The sequence below is a fragment of the Aquila chrysaetos genome, chromosome 7 (genome assembly GCF_900496995.4).
Source record: "Aquila chrysaetos chrysaetos chromosome 7, bAquChr1.4, whole genome shotgun sequence".
NCBI classification, from domain to species: domain Eukaryota; kingdom Metazoa; phylum Chordata; class Aves; order Accipitriformes; family Accipitridae; genus Aquila; species Aquila chrysaetos.
Window position 1 is genome coordinate 6,017,050 of NC_044010.1, and position 18,477 is coordinate 6,035,526.

The 18,477-nt window shown below is 41.0% G+C and overlaps 1 protein-coding gene across 5 annotated transcripts in view; it reads left to right on the top strand.

The window, feature by feature from the left end:
* Positions 1-5,254: 5,254 nt before the first annotated feature.
* Positions 5,255-18,477, top strand: part of ZBTB20 (zinc finger and BTB domain containing 20) — a 486,412-nt gene continuing 473,189 nt past the window's right edge. For 2 of the 5 annotated variants that reach the window (XM_030021008.2, XM_030021004.2), the window contains exon 1: positions 5,255-5,742. The gene's annotated coding sequence lies outside the window, so the exon portion shown is untranslated. Of the gene's footprint in view, positions 5,743-11,355; positions 11,467-13,000; positions 13,157-18,477 lie in introns of all 5 variants that reach the window. The other 3 variants (XM_030021006.2, XM_030021005.2, XM_030021010.2) reach the window with 3 other exon arrangements.

Below are 18,477 nucleotides of genomic sequence, written 5' to 3' on the forward strand. Positions count from 1 at the left end.
TGCAGCCCTTGAGCAAAGTGGCCTAAGGGCTGTAGGGGAACAGTTACTGTGCAAAGTGTTCCTTTACCGAAGTGCTGGTAATGTCATCCTAAAAGAAAGAGGGCATTTATGATACTTGGTACGTATTACTTGCAGACAGATTTTCACAAATCCATTGAAACTGTTAGAGATGTATCATCTTTGCATCTGATCTATTATTCAGGACATTCTGGGATTAAAAAAAAAAAAACCAACACACAACATTAGGAAAGCCAGTTCTGGTTCAGCAAGTGTGCCCCAGTCTTGCCAATCAATTGGGCTGTTTGAGAGCCTGATCCATAGAGGCAGCATAGCCTGAACTTCTGATCAGGAAAGCCTGACATCCCAATCTCACTTTCTCAACAGAGTGATTAACTCTTTCCATTTAGTTTTTACTATCTGTAAAATGGGAATGACAGTAGCTTTTTGCCAGAGAAGCTGTGAGATTTGATTTGTTAATGTGTATGTGCAACTGAACTATGGAATGATAGATCAAAGCTGCTAAATTAAAGGAAACTATTACTTATTTGGAGGTCTAGCAGTAAGTAATGGCTGCTGAGATGGGAGAGCAATTGAGATTCTTTGCGTATGGAAAGACAGCAGAAGCGCGCTGTATTTCCCTCATTCTCTCCTCAGCATCTTCACCAGTAAACCTGCAGGGATAAAGAGCTTTTGTGTGGTTATTCTACGTTTTTGTTGATCCCTGCTGATGTAAATCAAACATACTGTCCTCCTGTTACCATCAGGTTTAGAAAACCTGTTTTTAATCACTTCATACAGGTATCTAATTTGAATCAGCCTGCCATGCTGCAGGACTCTTGTGCTTTTTTAATTGGCATCTTTCTCATTATGTTTGAACAAAGTTGCAGAGACACTGCAGGACACCAGTAGAGACACCCGAATCACCAATCCTATTGGGCTGGCAACGTGATGGTGTGATATACCAGGGGAGTCTAGGAGATCTGCGTATGTGGTGAAGGGGACTAAGTGGAAGCAATCAAGTTCAGACATGTTGCTGTGAGTGTTTCCAGGTCCTGCCTATACCATCTGAAAGAGAATTGGGACAGAAATTTGCCTGGGATTTTTAACACCAGTATGGTGTTAAACCAGCCTGGTTACTAAGAACAATTCCTGGGATTCTAGTGAAGCAGAGCTCCCTGAAGGCATTGATGGAACTGTCATAGGGCACGTATGTGGAGTATATCAAGACCAGTGTGTTAACCCACCATAAGGATGGGCAGGATACCCAACCAGTTCATGGCAGTCAGTCCCACTTAAATTCCTTTAGAATTTGAAAATCAGCCCTTAGATAACTGCTAAGAGGCCTTTTTTTTTCTTTTTTTTTTTCAAAGGACGTAGCTCTTGGCCTCAGACATGGTTATATGATGCTGTGACTCCTTTTCCAGTTGTGGTTGCCAACAAGGTGTGTCTAAACGCAGCACGTTGTTGCACCTGGCAACGTAAAAAGGAGGGGAGGGACCAGAGCAGTATAGAATATGTTATCTGGCACTGAAGCACCTTCCTTCCCTCTCAGTCTGTCATCCAGAATCTTGTAATTGGCAACAAAAGGCTTTCACAGTTCTGGTGGACAGTTTGATTTTTCCTATCTCCACCTTAAGATCAGTGTGTTCTTAGGGCTCTGCAGCTCTCTGGCAGAACTGTAGATGGGTGTCCCTGCTGCGCCAAGCACTGGAATTGTCCACCTGCCTATGGTGCTAGTCATTTTTTTATTTTTTTTAAGGCTTTGTTAGAGGGGTTGGGGCTCCTTTGCCTCCCTAATGACAGCTGCTAGAGATCGACTCTGAACCGAGAAGACGAGTTTACAGAAAAAGAAAACCAGGAGTATCATTGACTGGGTAGATCAGCATTGCCTGTTCTTGCATTCAGGATGGATAATGCAGCCTTTTTACTAAGATGGCTGGGAGCCCTCTGTTTCAGCCTCTTTCCTGTGGGGTGACCCCCTGTGTGGCACAACCCAAATGCGGTGTCTCCGCTATGGGAGAGGTGCGCTCCTGGGCACGTGACGAGAGTTTTCTTGCCTGTTGCGTTGCGTGGCCACAGGGCAGGCGGGTGCCCAGTCCTGTGACAGAGCTGGAAGCCATCTGCAGTTACACGTCCTCTTTCCGCTTCCTGCAAGTGAACCAAGAACTTAGCCATCGACCTGCTCACATAATGGAGGGGAGAAATTGCAGGCCCACAGGAATGTGGTGTGATGGTGAGCAGGCTCTCATTGAGCATTCTGAATCAAGCAAACAGGCAAACCTTTTTATGTTGGCAAAACATAAAATCGAGATTCTCTGTTCAGTTGCACCACTCCGGATTTTTTTTACACTCTTTTTATACGGTTTAGGTAGACTGAATGATTTTTAAGACAACGGAATATCGGGCCATTGATGGTTTGGATCCGTTTAGAAAGACTTGCAGGCAAGGAATCAGTTGTGCAGATCACATCTTGCGGGGTTTCTCATTCAGGTCAGACAGATATTTGGATTTTATAAAGATTACGGCTAATTGGATTAATTCCTGATTGAGGGCCAAAACTAGCTTAACTTGGAATTTACTTCATATTTGCTTTCAAACAGTCTCGAGCTTTGAAAGTGTTTGGTTTTAGTTCTACAGTTCTGCATGTACACAAACCCCATGCAACTTTGGAAGGGGTGGCTTTGGGTTCCAGTTTGGGTCTGGTTCTAAGCGTTGCCATAACTGGATGGAATCAGGCTCAGTTCTAGTATTCTTACTGAGATTCAGGCTTCCTCAAAATATGAGGAAGTTTGACCTGTGATCCTGGTTCAGATACATATATGACATTTCTAGAAAGTTACAGGAAGGAAGGATCTAGATGTCTCCCAACTTACATTTTTGGGGTCTGTATCAATTGCAGATCTGAACATTTTTTGAACTCAAGTGTTTCTGACTTAGTACTCAGATTTCAACTTGAATGTCTGTTAAATCTGAAGGGTTCAAGTCTGTATGTTATCCAAACTTGGTACATTTTGAATCTCTCTTCAGATTTATATGTATAAGGTAGGTAGGACTGAGGTACGAATGTTATTTTGGGGTCAAATGGTCCAGAGTACTAAGAACTTCTTACATCTGATATCCTCATTTTGGTGTAGAACTAGTTTTTAAATTTTACATTCAGAGAGTATTCCTATTATTAGAACTGAAGTATATAAAATCTTGTCGTTTTCATCAGCTGGCTTTGATACAGGTCCCCTTGATAAAGTATTCATATTTTTCCTGTAATATTCTCCATCATAAAGCTCTGAGAGATGTCAGGCTGAGATGGGAGGATGAAGCACTTCTAATATTTGTGGTACCATGGAACTACATGCTCATGGAACTACATTTGAGTCCATTTTACAGATAGAAAAACTGAGGCAGTGAGTGGTCAGTTGGTACATACATGGCCAGATCGAGTTACCACAGTTAGGAGCAAAGTCTCCAAATGCTCCTTCTGCTTTCCTGACCTTACATGCCCTTCAATAAGGTGAATATGGTCATAAAGTCCAGAGAAGCAAATATGTAAATGGGCTAAATTTTTGCACAATACCTATTTGGAGTAACTTGTAGAGCTGCCTCTACATATGCCAGGTGTGGATGTAGCTAAATATTATGGAAGGAGTTGAACTAAGTCACCTAATAGAGCTTTTTACTCTTTATATTTTACCCTAAGGTAAGAAAGGCTGTGTTTCGATGAAAACACTAATGAAAATTAACCTTTTGAAAAAAATTACTTAATCCTTCTATATGTACACCTACATGAAAACAGAATGCTTATAAGTGAAATACAAAAATGTGTAGCAGCTACCAGTGAACAAAACTAATCAAATTCACCAGTCACCAGGCTGGTTAATATTATAAAGACTGTGTGAATCATGAATATCCAGCCAGCCTGAGGGTACAAATCCATGAATCTAGTGAGTTTACCTGTCTCTCTTAGTCAGCAGGCTATCCCTTTTCGATCACTACAATTTAAGCCTATATTGCCTCATAATAAATGCGATAATAAAAATGTATTTTGGGAAGCAGGATGTTGTAATAGAGCTTTAGATCAAAAGTGAGATTCATTTTACTTAATTTTAGCCAACTACAAGCTAGCTGCCTAGCCTAATCTAGTTGTGTAGGCTCCCTCTCCAGTGGAGAGAGAGAGAGAAAGCTGGGATGAATTGCTTTGGGGAGGTGCCTGTCTCTCCACTGACAATAGAGGGAGCCTACACAACTGGCTTAGGTGGGACACTTAACTTTTAGGCGGGTATGAGTTACTCCGGGCAAATTCTGTGTTAAGCATCAGGAGATTGGGGTTCTTGTCTGTCTTTCCACTGATTTACAGCATAACCTTGGGAATATCACTTAACCTTTTTTTTTCCCACCCCCCTTGGACCCAGTTTCTCCATCTAACAAATACCCTGTGGATAAAGTTCTTGGAGAACCTTTATCCAAAGGTGAAATGCAGGCGCAAAGTCTTGTTTTCCTGCTCTTGCTACTTTCACATGCCTGTAGTTGTCATTAAAATCAACAGATTTTTTGTGACAGCGTAAGTTTACGTGTGATGAGAGGCAGGGCTGAGTGAAAATTATTTTAGAAGCAGCATATATCTTCTTCAGATATGACAGAACACTGTAAAAATAAAAATGTAGTAACTGGTTACGTGTATTGACTTTCCCATCTTTGCCTCCCCTTCATACCTTCCCCCTACCCCCCCCCCCCAAAAATATAGGGAGTGGGGAGAAGACTCTTCAAATTAGACTTGTATTTTAAATAACCTTGGCCTGTTTGCAACTGGGAAAATGTTTTTTTACTTGAGAGATTTATTTCTGTCCTTGTAACACCATGTACTATATGCATTGCACCTGTTCAGACATAAGCACAGCACATTATTATAGCTGTAGGGGTAGAAGCTTCCCAATATATATTTTTGAAGGGAGGGAATGCTGGGGAGAATAGCCCTCTCTCTTCAATTGTTTACTGAGCAGTCTCTTACGAAGACTTCTTCCTCATCAAGATCAATTTTCCCTGCTCCCCTATTGTCTGGGGAAACCTATCTTCAGGAGCGTCTTTCTTGAAAGAGCTCATGACTTTAAAATCATCAGTGGGCTTTGTGTAGCCTGCCTGTCAAAAGAGATATGTTTACACCTTCCCTGCACGCGTTAAAGCTATAAGGTTACGGAGCAGAATGGCTGATGCGTTTCGGCGCTTCGTGCTAATACGCACCCAAACCCCGTATTTATGATAATTCCGCGGACTGCCTGAAACAATGCATTCCAACATCCTGTAACATAAATAAGAAAGGTGGAGCCAGCCGGCGCTCCGCTGTTTATCCGCCAGCGACCCTGCTCAGCCCCGTCTACCTTTTCTCCGCCGCCTCAGCCTGGCAGCATTGAACCTGTTGCTGCATTAGCCGAGTTGTATTTTGCTGGAGAGGGGAAGGAGGGTTGTCTGCTGTCTGGGAGGAGGGCTTTGTCTGCGGGCGCCTTTCTCTCCCTCTGCCTGGCTCGCTCGCTCCCTGTCTCTCGCACTCTCGCTGGCTCTCGCTCGCTCTCTCTCGCTCGCTCTCCCTTTCCCGTCTCTGTGGTTTGTAAGGTAGGTTGCAGTGTGTGTATATACACAACATCAAGAGCAGGAAAATGGACTCATTAGGGAGGCAGGCAGTCATTACCACTCACACTGTACTTCCAGGGAGACAGCGACTATGAGGAGACAAACTGAGGACTGGGGAACAAGGTAGGCCAGTCAACTTTTATAAAAAATAAAAGAATAAAGCCTCTACTCTCCTTAAACCACCAGCACTTCTTTATTCTCCCCCCCCCCCCCCCCCCGATTTTTAATTTAGAGATGTAAGTTTGCCAGACCTATTTGCTAGCTTAAAATTCGGAATATCTATAGGAGGCCTTACCCTCTACAAATGTTTTCCCCCCTTCTACTTTATTTCAGGGTGTGCCCCCTTATGATTCACTTTAATTACTTTTTTTTTTAATCATGAAGGAAACAAATACGTTTGTTTTCCAATACTAGTTCCAAGTAAATCAATATCTTTCACTCTTTCAAAACAGCCCTCTCCGTATGTTTGTGGGTCTCTCTGCTTTTTCTTGTCTGTTTATGCAGTTCCATCTGTCCGTCCATATATCATGTTCTCCTTATTTACTGCTAAATGGGGTTTTATTAGTATTTGCCAATGACTTTTAACTGTAATGCTGGCGACCAGGGTTAACGGTGACTCTCGTTCTTTGTTTTCTATATATATGCACACTGTAAGTTTAAAGTCCATGCTTGGCATACAGTAAATAAAAGCAAAAAAAGGGAAGGCAGGTTCCACTCCTCCTGACAGGATTTTTATTCGGAGATTTTGCCGTTTGTCTCCTTTGGTGTGGGGGCGGAGGGGGTTAATTTTGGTTATTGTACATGTACTTTTTCCTCCTGGATATTTTTAACGTCTATTTTTCATTATTAGTATTTTTCTAGTTTCCTTTACTGAGAAGAAAGGAGACGTATATTCCAACTTTTATGTTGCTGATCTAATGCAACGTTATGGAGGCATCACTGGGTTAATAAGAATTCAAACTTTCTAAGAGGGAGTTTGTATCCTTGGCTGCCCCCCACCCTCCCACTTTATGCATGGTTATGCTTGTGTTTCCGTGTGTACTGCCGGGGGAAGGGAGGGGGGAAGGGAATAGATATTTTTTACAGTGGTGGCAAATTATGAAATCTATCGAGCCATTTTGTCCAGAAATAGTAACTATTTATTTACCATTTTTCATTCCACAAATATGCTGCTTATTTGTAATTTCAAACATTGAAGCTTTTCTCTGAATTAATCTTTCTTTTTTTCTTTTTTTTTTTTTCTTTTTTTCTGGGGAGGGATTTGTGATGCATTTCATAGCCCATTTAGCATTGTCGAGTTTTTGGAGCCCAGATTTATCATGGGTTCTAAAGGCTGCTTAAACTGATCCATTTGAAATGGTCTTTTTATCTGAGCTCCTGTCATTTCTGTTGGAGAATAAAACTGCTACTCTGCTGGTAACAAAAAAAAAAAACCAAACAAACACCAAAAACAAAACAAACAAAAAAAAGAACAGAGATAGTGGAAGTGAGTTACATAAAATGTTCTGGAGAATTGTAAGTAATTATGTAAAATGGACGCTGATCAGTGGAGATCTCTCAACAGTAACAATCACCTTTTTTAATAGAAAATTATTTATTTAATAGCAAGAGGCGGACTTCTTAAAAACATGCATTAGGCCTTCCTCTTAGCACAAAGAAGTCCATAATGCAATATTCCCAACCCACCTGGGACTGCCTAGGAGATTCTCCAAAACGTTCAAATCCTTTGAAATGTTTCTTAAAAATGCATTATTTTACAGCCAGAGAGAACTTTTACTGCCAACAGGTTTTTTTTGCTGTTGTTTGAGGCTTTTTTTAGCTGTCCTTTAACTTACGACTCCCCAGTTTCAACAGAAGTGCCTCCTCACTGAACAAACTAAGTTAATTAAAATCCAAAGCAGCAGATCTGTTCACTGGCACTACAACTACAGAAACTACTTGCTCCATTTTATTAGCAGTTTTATTTCCAGAACCTGAGCAAAACTTTTCAAGGTTTTATGCATCAGTGTGCCAAGAATTGGTGGCTCATCTCTTAGCTGGGGAATGACATTCATTGCTTCCTATTTTTTGTTCCTCCTTTTTATTCAAGCTTCTAAATTAAGAGTTTGTTGATAGACTTTAAATGTGTTTATTGCTTTAAACGACCTGTTAACTGTAGCAAGCTATTTCCTCCCCTCCTAAAGTTTGAATCTCAAGCTTTGAAACTCAGATTTGGGCATAGAGGGGATGCTGAAGTTATGGCAAAAATGTAAGGGTCTTAAAGGTGGAGTTGCTGATGCCTTTGGATGATGGTCAGCCCGGAGTGATGCAGCTGGAGCGTTAGCAGCCGTCCCCCTCGTGGGATGGGTGGGTTTGCAGGCACCTGTCATTTTCTCCTGAACCAGTGCAGGTGTATGTTCCTCAACAGCGCAGGTTTTTTGTGGGAAAGCACATGGACCTGTCCTCAGAATTCTTAGGCGTACGTTTAGCAGAAGCCCAGCCTCATCTTAACATTTTTGAAAAACTTTAAAAATGACTACAAGGTACCTCTTTTGATTTTATGAAAACCCCAGGCAAGAAGAATTCGAGCAGAGAAAGAGAGTCGGAGTAGGAGAAACATTTTTCATTACCCAGTAAGATCTTTTTTTAATCTTAAAAACTTTTCCAGTAGGAGGATTTAATTTTCTTTGAACCCCAAGTATATTCTAGCAAAAAAAAAAAAACCTTAGCCCTTTCAATAGCGCAAAGTCCGTTTGCCATCTGGATGCAGCAGCAAAGGGTAAAGTATGCCTAAGTAAACTTAAATCCGGCATATGATGCTGTAGCTGGAACTCGGGGAGCGTCGAACCTGTTGGCCAGGGGGTCGGACCGTGGCGGAGTAGCGTGTGCGGGGCAGCGTGGGGTGCTCCGGGTTCCCCTGCTTGCAGCCCGGGCAGCTGTGCAGAGCAGAGCTCACCGTGTTGATTGGGTCACAGTGTGCTTTATTTTAGCGTTGGAGCAGACAGTTATCTAACACACCCACATGAGGAAGTGCTCTGGAGCAGTTATTTCATGCTTTGCCATGCCCTGTAGCTAGAGTAATTTTGGGCTGAATGGCGTGTGTATATGCCTCTCACTCCTGTGAGCGAAAAGCAACGCTGTTGGGTTTTTTTGTGTGTATGGTTTTGTGTTGTGTTTTTTGTGTTTTGTTTTTTGGCTTTTTTTTTTTTTTTTTTTAACAGGACCAAAAATGGGATGTAAGACAGTCAAATCCAAATGCCAAACAAATACCAAGTCAAATTAATTTTAATAGTAGAGGATTTTGCTTTTCTCTTAAAGGAGGAAAAAATATCCATCTTGTTTATTTTGATAAAGACAGTTGTAGCAATTTCCTGAGTTGGATATATCATTATTATAAATATTACTCACAGTTTTCCTATTTTCACATTTTCTTCATAGGCCCAGCTTATTCATAAGGGAAAACAGCTGCAGAAAATTAAAAAAAATGTAATATTATTTGTATAAAACTTTGATGTAAATAGAGAACAGTGTCCCCTGCTAGAGAATTCTGTGGGATGGCTTACAAATCCCATACAAGAGAGATTACAGTCTTAGATAAATTGTTATTTAAATCATTTCAAGAAAACCCTGTTCGTTTTTGCAGACCATATGAGGTTTTAAGCAGAATGATCTGAATAGGAGTTCTGTTTAGAAATTGATGGCATGCTGTGGCCTTATAGATTTCAGTTGGTTTCACTCCTGTCTCTTTTTATAGGACTTTTTTACACTGTGATCTGTGTGGTGAAGAGCTTCTACTGAAAGAGATTCGTACATGTTAATGGAAAATTAAACACTGAAATTTAACTTCAAGTTAACTTAGATTTTTTTTTTTTAAAGCAAAACTTTTAGAAAATCCAGATCCTTTATAAATGGTTTGTTGTTTTTTTTTTTTTTTTAATGAAACAATGCACTGGAAATAGTTTTTTTTAAAGAATAACTTGTTCCTTCTGTAGAGTCTGCAGTTCAAACTGTGCTGCAGAGGGAAAATGATGGCAAATCAAAGTGAAACGAACTTCACTGATCTTGTTAGTTTGGCCCAAGAAAATTCAGAAAGTAAACAAGGAATATTATCTGTGAAAAATAACTTGGATTTTTAATAATCTGTCTATGCCAGTAATCCAGGTTTCTCTTGGTAAAGAGTAGCGTTTGTCTGTGCACCAAATGTTGAGATACTTTTATAGTATCTGTGCAACTTTTAACTTGAGGAGATTTTCACAGATGTATCAAACTTTCAGTGAGGAGTGAATAAAGGCAAAAGCTTTTGTCCAGGATGGTTTTTGCTTTGATGGTGTTGCCTATATTTCTGGTTATTATTTATCTTAAAAGTTACAATTTTGTTCTAACAGCACTGATCCAATTCTTCTCTAATAGGAAGCTGGGAGTTCCGAATGATTACTGCCTATGGCTTTCTTGGTTTCTTACATTTTTGTACTTAATCCTTCAGTGCCATCGCGTACTGTGACGGCATTTTGACCGCCCGGCAGTGGCGGGAGTTCTGTTTGCGGACGGTTCTTGTAAAATGGTCACCGGAGGCACGGGGACACGTGCCACCTCCTTCTTCCATAGCCGCTGGGGCAGCCAGGGCTGCCGGTGCCGCGGGGCAGGTCGGTACACATCCCAGAGGTTTGCAAGAAGAAAAAAGTTCAGCTTTTATCATGTACAGTGAAGGCTGTATATCTCAAAGGAGTTAAAACGCAGGAGTGGGAAACCGGGCTAATGGGATAAAGCTGTCTTAAAAGGAAAAAGTTCCTCTGACAGATGGGGTTTGGCTTTGGTGAAAGGAGGGTGGAGGGTCCCAGCCTGCTGCCGATGGGGCAGATGTTGACCTGGGAGAAAAGCGAGCTGCTGTCCGGGTTGGCACTAGGTGGCACTACGGGAAGAAAGGCCATGGACCAGGAGAGCACAACGGCTGAAATCCTTTCACGCCAAGAAGTGGTCCCTTCCCATTAGTGACAACTTGCCCCACCAGCCCCGCGGAGGGCAGATTTGTAGCCTGTGGTGTACTTGTCGTCAGGTACTGTTCCTCAACATCTTTTATGAAAGATACCTAATTCAAACACCGGCAGCGTCTTTGGGACTTTATTCTTCAGTGCCTTCTGTCATATGCCTTTCCTTGTGCTTTTCTGAAGTGGGTGGACACAGGCCCCTAGGTAACATTTGATGTCCAGTTTGCACAAGTGTAAATGACAGAACAAAGGGTGAACCAAAACCCACGTGGTCTTCCTGAATGTTTGAGCTCATATCAAATCAGTGGTTATAAAGTCCGTGTTAAAAACAGTTGGTAACTACAGTGAAGAGGAAAGGAAACCTGAACGGGCAGCGCTTCTGACCCTCTGCAGAGCACCTATGGGAAATCCTGTGCAGGACAGAAGTGGTGGCATGCTCTAAGTTACATCTGTAGATGACCTCTTAATTTTAAGCTTCCATTGTAAATTTGTCTTGGGATTGTGGTAGAGCTAAAAATGCAGGCAAGTATAGTGTGCCATTTGATTCTGAGGTAAATATGGCATGGAGGTTACTCTACTGATGGTTTTTTGTGTTTTTTTCCCAACTAAAAGGCAAGCTTTCTAATATTTTGCTTCTAAAATCATCAGTAGCTGGAAGTGCGATCAATCCCTTGAGGATACAAAAGTAGGACTGGGAAAGTTGCCGTATGGACTTCAGAGTTGTCCTTTCAGCCAACTGAAAGTTAATTATTGATTTCTTTTTCCTCCCTAGAGATCCATATGCCTTTCTTTCTGGCTAGAAAGTTAGTGGTCACAGTGCAGGAACTTGAGAGCAATCGTCGTGTGGCAACACAAGATTTCATGGGCAGGATGTCAGGAACGGGTAAGATGAGGTTGATGTGGGGACAGAGTGAAGAAAGACGACTAGGTAAAAGCTTATGTCCACTATTGTTTTATGTGGGGTGGATGTGGAGCCTGTTATTCTCCATGGCTTTGGCTCCTAAGCTCCTAGCAATTTGATAGCTAAGTGAGTCACAGACATTAGTGACAGAGAGGAATGCTGAGAACAAAAACAAAACAACAACAAAAAACCCAACCAAAAAATCTCATTGTTTAGGCACAAACACAAGAAAACCATGTTTAATTGCTAATGTGCTCCCTCTGCTGGTTCTCTAAAACTAACAAATGCTATTCCCAGGAGACCCGGCCACACCCTCTGGGACACTGCCTTACAAAAATTGTGTCTAAATGAGTGGCTTTGAGCTCTCTTGCAACGAGCAGTATTAACAGGAAGAGAAGTCTTCTGATGAAGTACGTTAAAGCCTTACATACCAGGCATGACTACTGAGAAAGGTCATGAAATGTCCAATTCTGTAATTCAGCCTTTTTTGCTTTGTTTCCAGTCTTACTTATATTTGATAGGTGTTTCTTTTTCTATGATTTCCTAAAGTTTGTATTTTCCATTTTGCTGCTGCTGCTGCTGCTTCTAGGATTTTTCTCATCTGAAGGAGTTTTTAAAAATGTTCTCATTGGTGCTTTTAGTTTCAATTTTAGTGCATGTAGTATCTGAAGAAGCCCTAGTGTAGCTTAGGCTTTGGCAGTTTCCAATTCTCTCTGTCACTGTCAGTTAAATCTGCTTGTCAGCTTTATACTGTTGTGCCCACTTCATCCTGTCCTTTGGCTTGAATACTGGCTGTTTTTTCAGGATACTCTTGAACATCCTTCCTCGTTGTGATGAATCTGTATTTCTTTTCCAAACATAGACTGAATTGTTTAATATGTTCCCTACACAGCACATTTCCCCAGTAGATAAGTTTTTAAAATCCAGCATTCTGTACTTTCATGCTATGTGAAATGTCTAAGTCCTGGATAAGACTGAATATTGGAGAAAAAAATGAAGAAAACTTTATTAATTCCCCTAGAATATTTGGAATGTGTGGAAGATTTCTGACATGGTAATTATATAATGAAAGATTGTCCTGTATTTCCCGTATTTTCCACCTACGTGGACTGTCATGATAAAGAGCCTCATCTTGCAGCCGTTGACACATCAGTGGGAATCGGCTGTGCAGAGCTGTTGCAGGACTGGGCTCAAGTTTTCCATGTAGACTAGTGAAAAGTTTCCTTTCTGCAAGTCTCATGCTTCCCATCTAGGTGACTGCTTATTAAATCTTTGTACAGTAGGGACAATAAACCAAACAGCCTGGTGGGTAGCTAATTGGCTGGAGTGACTCAAGCCACATATAAATCTCATTTGTACTCAGTACATTGACTCTCTCTGGCCTCATCGCTCTCCCTAGTATTCGTTAATTTTGAGACGGCTAGAATATAATGCAAAGAAGATAATCCCTGGTTCTTCTTTCTCAAAGTCTCGGAGGATGCTTGTAGGATGATTCTCCATTATTTCTCTTTCATAGGCCCTGCAGTTTAGGAACCCATCCTCCTGAAACATAGTGCAGGGAACTGGCTGCCGTGTGGGCAGTCATGGCAGAGGCATCAGGAAACCAGTACAGCCCTGAGACCACATCACCCTCCTGTCACCAGGTCCCTGGACGTGAGGAATCGTAGCAGGGGTTGGTATCTCTATGATAGTTTGCCCTCCTGCTGTCCCTGCTTTGGGGATAAATAGAGAATTCAGTGCCTGGGGCTACCAATCTGGCACCTTTTGCTGGTGCTAAACTAATACAAGTGATGAGAAGCGACACGAGTTCCCGGTGAAGGCCCAGCCTGTCCTGGCTCATGGGTGGACTGTTTGAAGTCCAAGCTGTGTTTTGTAATTTCCATCATTTCATAAAAATGCTGCTTTTATTTTCTTCTCCAAGCCACGGCCAAGTTTTGAAAGCTTCAAAGCTTGCTCCAATTGGATAGAAAAAGTGTGTTTTTAAGATAGTGACATTTCCTAAATGAGCTGGTTCCTTCTGAGCTATACCAACTTCAAATCATTTATCCACTAAGTCAGTCAGGCTCAGGCTGAAACATTTCACTGCTGTGAAAGCAGCTGCTCCTGAATGAGGTTAAAAGCCATTTGTGCTTTTGCAGTACATTGGGCTATGCTGTACTTTGTCCCGGACAAGAGAAAGCTCAGTATTTTTCCCGATGCTGGGCATTTCTGGATTCTGGAATTAACTTTCTTTTTCTGCTAATCTCCGAGTCAGTTTTTACAGGGGACTGGATCCCATGCAAATCCCATTTCTTAATACTTTTTTAGATAACTTTTTTTTTTTTTTTAACCTGTGTACAGAGATCTTAAGTATTTTTGTCAGCACAAAGCTGTGGTTCAGTATCAGAAGTTGTAATCAGATTGCAGTGCATTCGCTACCATGATGTATGCAAGTACATAGGAACTTGTAAGGACAACCCACAGATTAGGGAAGCAGGTTTCATAGTTTATTTCTAGTTTTCTGTGTAACTTTCAACAAGTCACTTCATTTCTTAATGTCTCAGTTACTCACCTTCAAGATAGGGATAATGATGTTTACCAGTTTCTGAACGCAGTTGGGAGAGTGTTAGTTATAGCTATATTAGCTAATTTCATCTTGCCCTCTCAAATTTGTGCCTTGTTATCACCCTAAAAGCGCATTGCAGCCTCTTTCTTAACTCTAATGGGTTTACTTTAGCCTCCCAATGAAGTTTTTGAATACTTGTGGTCTTTCTCTGGCATGTCAGAATAGAACTGACACCTGAGGTCTTGTTTCTGGGTTGGGTTTTTTTTTTTTTTTTTGAGGAGGTTTTTGCCTCATGGAGATTAAGAGCTAGCATTTACTTAGGTAGTTCAGATGGTAGTAACTGTTCTGCCCTGATCATGCAGGCTGTATTATGTTGGATCTGAGGTGAATTTCGTGTATGTTTTAAGCCACGTATTTTCACTGCATTCAGCCCTAGGCTGTCTTGACCAAACTGCTATTAATAACTGAGCTAGCTCAGTTAAAGCTGTCTCCATGGTGGAGTGAGAGCCCTGTTGTCTAGATCACATCCGTATCCAGCCCTGTGATAATTTAATCTGCTACCAAAATGAATTTAATTTTCATTCCACATCTTTTCCAGGTGAAAAAAAGTGGAAAACAAAAAGGAAGTGAGCTAAAATGAACTTCTCTGGAGTTTCCTGGTTAAGACTGGTTGTGCAGGAACACAGTTTAGTTGACTGTAAGCTGTTTTAAAGAGTTATTAAAATCTGGTTGAGTAATGTTACTATGGAACATTGGCTTCAATGTGGTAGAAGGATACAAATGGAGCATTTAGGAGGGAGGTTTGGGAAGAATGTGAGCAGCTAGAAGAAATAAAAGCTGAGACGCAGGCAGGGGGCAGAGCTGTTCAAAGAAAATGAGGACAAAAAGTCTGAACCTGATGCAAAAAGAGGGGCTAACTTGGTCCCACTGGCAGGAGAGGGAGAGAATTTTAGCAGCAGGATTCTGTATGAGTAGGACCAGAGTGGGGTGGGATAAGGCCACAGCCCTTTCCTTTTCCCTCATGAGCAGTGAGCTGGAATAATCATCATACAATAATCATCTTCAGAGGACTGTGCTCTTGGGATAAGAAGTTCCACGTGAAATTTCTGAATGTCTGTGTCTCTGCGAAAATGTTTATGGGTCATATTTTACTCTAGGTTACATTTGTATAAAAGCGGACCAATTCCATAAAGTTTAGAAGAATCAACATTGAACTGAGAGCTGAATTTAGCTTTGTATTTCTAGCCTACTGGCTGCAGCTGGCACACGTCTGAAGCAGTAAAGATGATGCATGGTACTCCACAAGTGATTTGTGACCAGGAGACAGTTTTCTTTAGGACAGTGCTGCTGAATTTGACCTCATTTTTGCTGTGTTAGATATTGTGTCCCTTGTGGCAGCATACATAGGTGTATTAATAAGATTCTTACAGATCTGTCATTGAAATCTGAGCATATGGAGTTGATGAAAAGGCTTGCTTTTAGGAGGTGTTGGTGATTATTCTCATAATGCCCAGGCAAAGCCTGCAAAGAATTTAATATCCAAAAAGATGCCTTTTTTGTTGTTGTTGCTCATCTGCAAAGGTTTAATCCTGAGACCTTGTGCGTGATTTTTTTGTTTTGTTTTGCTTTGTTGTCATTACCCAAAAAAGAGAGGTGCCAGTCCTGTCTAGCTCTTTCCTAGGCTTTTTAGATAAAGGAGTGACACACGTACTTCAAAACAGAGAGCAGTTATCAGCTGAGTTCAGCTGGAGAAGGGAATGCTCACAAAAGGTTCCAGGACAGTTTAGCCAGAGATAGCTGCTGATACGATAAATAGCACTTTGCATTTCTGAAGAAACTTATTCAAATATCTTATAGCATTCAACGAAAGTAGTTAATTTAGTTTTGCTTAAGTCCAGTAGCTGAATCAACATTATTATTTTCATTTTTTAATCAGGAACAATTGAGGCACAGAGAGAAAGAGGAAGTGGTGCCTTTCTTTCTTCCTTCCTCGGTGTATCGTACATGCAGATGGGACCTGGAAAAGTAAAGACCATGTTCCATGGACAAAGGAAGCTCAGATGATTCTTGCCTATATTAAAGACTGTTAGGCTTTTTTTTTTTTTTTTTACACCATTGTGGTATTGTGACACATATGCAACTTCTTTGCCATTTAAGTCTTATTTCTACTTTCAGAATGAGATACAAAGACCCTATAGTAACTGCAAATTGAGGCCAAACACATTTAACATACCAACATGTCAACAAAACCTTATTTTTAATAGCAGAATCTAAAAAAAAAAAATTTGGTGTTTCATTTGTTTATTATTTATAATTACTCTCTTAACTCAGTTAATATAACTTCAAAGACTCGTAAGCAACAATTTTTTTTTTTTTTCCCGAGTGGATTTTCCACAGCTGGATATGTCCCAGTGAGCTCCAGTGTTAGCTTTGTCCAAGAAGTAGATGTTTGAAAACTGGACCAGTCTGTCACCTCTTTTTGTACAATAATAATCATAGGGGAAGATTGTACCTGGCTGAAATACATAGTGGTGTTGCTTGCTTCACGAAATAGTCATCCAAAGAAAACTGAAGCTCCCGATCACATATAAGACAGAAGTACCTTCAAATGGTTACGTTGTTCTGGACTTCTTGTATGTATAACTGCTTGTATGTGCAACTGCTATTAGCCTCTCTGAGAGCTGCAATATGTAAAGGAGAAAATAGCCCCTAAGGGTTCTTTGGACACAGGCATTTAAAGAGGGTTGTTACTTGTCTGTTTCAACTGCCAGTGAAGACAAAGCACATGCGAGTAATAAATGGTGGCTTGCAAGCACTGGATTTGGGCAGAGCACAGATGTATTCCTGCTGAGGCATCTGTCAGAGAATGAACAGTAGGAGGAATGGAGTTTTTTGTACATTCAACCTGAAAACTGTACAATGAATAGCTACATTTAACTTTTTGTTACTTGAGAATGAGATTCAGATCTCAATTCTTGAAAACTTGGAAAGAAGGTTTGGGTTTGTACTGCTTTCTAATATCTTTTCACTTCCCAAGAGCCAGTTTTAATGTCTGTTGATGCTTAGAAGACCAGATTGGAAGGACAGCAACAGAAAGTTTTATTAGCCAGCACAATTAATACTTTCGTCTTTGAAAGCCAAATTCATCTAGTGTAGTATGTTTACAAAAGAAAAGGCTGGAATGCACAATAAGGTTTTCCTTTTATCAGAGACTTACGGACTCACCATCACTGGATATATTTGTGAGACATTATAACAAAGAACACTCCTCAGGCATGTCTCTCATTTCAAGGATCGAAGGGCAAACTGGATGAACATCCCTTCTAGGAAATGGTTGAACCGGCTTTTTCATATGCAATCTCCAATTTCGGTAATCCCCGAGAAGCTTATGAAAGCCAGGATGGAGTCAGTAAAACCTCATCTTACTAACCTCCAAAAGGACACAAAAGGGTTTGGATCGCAAGGCTGGTCTGGATGCCAAGCGCACCTCTTAAGTACTCTCATGCTGTCTCGGCCTGCTGTAACTTTTGGTAGATACAATACAATAAGGTTCATGAAGTAGATGAATACAGTAGCTGAAGAGAGACCAGGTTTACTGGGAGAATTCCCACCTGAGAAAGACAAGTCAAACTTCTTTGTACAGAAAAGTCTATAAAAGTCTTCCCCCCCCCTCTCCACACCCCCTCAGGAAAAATTTTTCCCCTGTTCCCCTTTCACATCTACATAATGACCTGTTCCGTAGATTGAATGGTCTCTGAGATTCATTTGTCTCTGCTGATAAGCATTGGTCCTATGAGAGATCTTCAAGTCAATTGTATTTGAGTCTTCTTACTTTTTAGGACATGTATATCCACTTTACATGCTAAATTGAGACAGAGAGAAGTTCTACAGAGGTTCCCTATTACATAGTTGCCTCTACATGCTATTGTGGTAATAAAAACTGGCCAATTTTTTCTCTCATTAAGCATCTGTACTGTTATGCATTTATTTAAAGGAGCTTCTGGGTTTGTTTTTTTTTAATTTACTGAGGTACAACTTTTGCTATATATAATTAGGACGCATGGAGTCTTCAGAACTCCAGAGGAGTGCTTGGTAGGATACACCATTTTTCCTTCTGGGTGCCATGAACCATTATATATCTATATGGGCTTTGGCGAAGGATGGATTAAAGAGTCAACAACTATTCAGGCATTAAGTCAGCAAATCTAGTGGATACTTAACCATTTTATTGAACTCACATCTTTGTGGCCATTCCTTTGGTTTTGATGGGGATCACTGATGCGGTTAGGGGGAAGTTCTCCTTGGCCCTCCTGCCTTCCTAAGTTTCAAATGTGCCTAGAGATCAGTGAGGTGGGAGCACAGCAGGGAGCTTGGAATCTGGAAGAATGACTGGCCAGGGATTTCTCCGAGCTTTCTGGAAAGCCTGGGTAAATGAGCTGAACTTCTGG